A 2,774-nucleotide genomic window follows, 5' to 3' on the forward strand; every position below is an offset into this window, starting at 1 on the left:
AGACATTCAGTTGAACCAAAAAGTTTGCAGTTTAAACCCACCAGCTGCTTAATGGTAGAAACATGAGGCAGTATGCTTCTATAAAGATTTATAGCCTTGGAAAACTTATGGGGCAATTCTACTCTATCCTATAAGGTCACTATGAGTTACAATGGACTCGGGCGCAGTAGGTTTTGTTTTGTTTAGCACGCAAATATCTTACCAGTAAGTCTAGAGTCATTGATACTTTTTCCTTACTAGATCCAATCAGCATAATGTCATCAATATAATGGACCAATGTAATGTCCTGTGAGGGAAAAGTGATCAAGTTCTTTGTGAACTTAATTATGATACAGTGCTGGAGAGTTGATATACCTCTAAGGTAAGACAGTGCAGGTATATTGCTGTCTTTGCAAGCTGAAGGTAAACTGCTTATGGTGATCCTTGTCTTGAGAAGACACAACCAACTTGGCAGTAGTGATAAAGACCGTGACAGCAGTGATGGCAGCAGTGTTGAACAAGGTGGTGAAGTTTATTCAGTGTAGATATCAGAAGATATTTTCTAGGTATAACAAACTGTAAATGTGAAAAGGAAGCAAAGATGGGTGAGAAAAAAGCAAAACCTTTGTACTTCATGAAAGATTTTCAGGAATACCTGACTTAGCAGACCCATCATGTGAACATGATTTCTGGATCCATTAGTGGGCACAAAGAAGAAGAGGCTCTTCAGGGAACTGGAACAGATGGTGATTAAAATGGACTTAATCACCCATCTGTTGAAGTTTTCCTGGATGAACACTCAGGAATGTTACTAGATGAGTCTGAAAGGACTTTTGATGGGAGGCTCAACTGTTGGTACTACAACTTTGCCAGCAAAGGAATGGCCTGGCTCATTGAGCATATTAGAATCCACATAGATGAGAAACTGCATAGGTGTCACTTACGTTCATCTGCATTTGATTGTGAGTGGAAGCCCATATGCATTCTCATATGGAGGAAAAACCATACAACCATACAGATGTGAATTATGTTCCTTCTCTTGCAATGACTGGAGCAACTTTTCCTATCATCTAATATGTAAGCATAAAATTGTATCAATTAAAGCCACTAGGTCTTCTTTGAGCAACAAGTAATGTAGGGGGTTTTACAGAAGAAAATAAGCAATCTTGGATATAACAGAAAAGTATTAATCAACTTAAGTTCACATAGTCTGTGGTGGTTCAGAAACCAGACAACCTTATCAATTTCTCTCATGAAACCCCACCCCAAGTATTCAGACTGACTTGTATGAAAGTATGGCAAAAACCATACCCACTGGTGGCCTACCAAGGGACCCCCAAGAACTCACAGTTGACAACACTTTAAATCAGCTCTTGACTCTAGCAGGACAGTTGTCCAGTTTGCCACCTGAAAACCAAAACCCCCCATCCCTGATGTAGTTCCCTGCTCCAGTGAAAAGCCTTTCATGGTTCAGGAGGCCTCTGCCCAAGCAGTGGTTTTTGCCACATCAGCAAATATTCCCCAGAGCTCCTCTCCCACAAGCACTGATCTTCACCCATCATGTAGTCAAAAGAACTATAGTCCGATGTTAGGGCCAAGCAGTGAACCAATGCCCACATGAGTACTCCTAGGATAGCAAGCAGCCAGCCCAGCGCTCCAGTCCCAATGCTGCCAGTCCAGGATCCTCAGCTTCTGCACCACTGCCAGTACTACAACATGTATTTTGCAGACAATAGCCTTTACACTATTCGTATCTGATGTCACAGATATGAAAAACCCTTTCAGTGTATGTGGAAGCAAATGTAAAAGCAAGTGTTATTTTGCCTGTCATTTTGCAAGAGGGCAGTATAACCACATTGACTGAAAACAATCACAATCACATGCTTTGTTTTTGCCATTTTGTGTTTTATGAGGTTTTTTTTTTTTTTTTCTATATAAATACCCACCCAAGGAAGATGACGTATATATGTAATGTCTGGTAAGGATGTAAGTTTTTTTTTTTTTTTTTTTTGAGAGGAGGGGGATCATCCCTGATGTCTGCTAATTTTAAAATTATAAATTATATTTATAGAGTATAAATCTGACAGTGGAAACAAAATCTTTCCCTACCTTTTTTCCCCCATAAAAATCCAGCCACAGTCACTTATGTGTTAGAATAGCTAGACAGATTGGTATCTGATTTTTCCTTTCACTTAGACATTTGAGAATTGGAGTCCACTCATAATCTTATAGGTACTCATTTATATTTCCCACATTTACAGTACATAAAAACTTCAAGGCTTAGCCACCCTCTTGATATTTCAGCACAAACATTGCAGCTAGATGGTATTTCTGCCATATTTCACAGTTGTAGAAGAGATGATTTTCTTATGGAAAATCTGTTACCACTTTTTTTTCAATATTCAGTAGAATTACCTTTAAATGTGCTCTGAATTGAACTACTATTCAATTCACATAGTTTAAGTTGAAGCAATAGTTTCATTTCAACTGATAAAATAAAGCTGTCTTTATTCCACAAGAGGAAATGTAAAGCAATTTGATTTTTTAAAAAAAGAAAGTTATAAAAATATGAAGTGAAAGTTATGAATAAATGAAAGTTCTGAAAAGAAATAAACCCAAGACTTTAAATTGAAAATTATCTTTTTCCTCCATAACTGAAGAAATTGGGGTTTAATATTTAAAGTATGTTCAATTCTAGTTTAAATACATGCCAGTTTTCTATTGGTTTATTTTCATTACATGTCTGGTTTATTAAAAAAAATACACATGCGTGCACTAGCAACATGAGAGCATTA

At 37.3% G+C, this 2,774-nt stretch overlaps 1 pseudogene; it reads left to right on the top strand.

The window, feature by feature from the left end:
- The first annotated feature begins 580 nt into the window (after window positions 1-580).
- LOC103205363 lies at window positions 581-1,843 on the top strand (annotated as a pseudogene).
- The last annotated feature ends 931 nt before the right edge of the window (window positions 1,844-2,774 follow it).

This window comes from Orycteropus afer, unplaced genomic scaffold (genome assembly GCF_000298275.1).
Source record: "Orycteropus afer afer isolate SDZICR_OR568_19922 unplaced genomic scaffold, OryAfe1.0 scaffold00283, whole genome shotgun sequence".
Lineage (NCBI taxonomy): Eukaryota > Metazoa > Chordata > Mammalia > Tubulidentata > Orycteropodidae > Orycteropus > Orycteropus afer.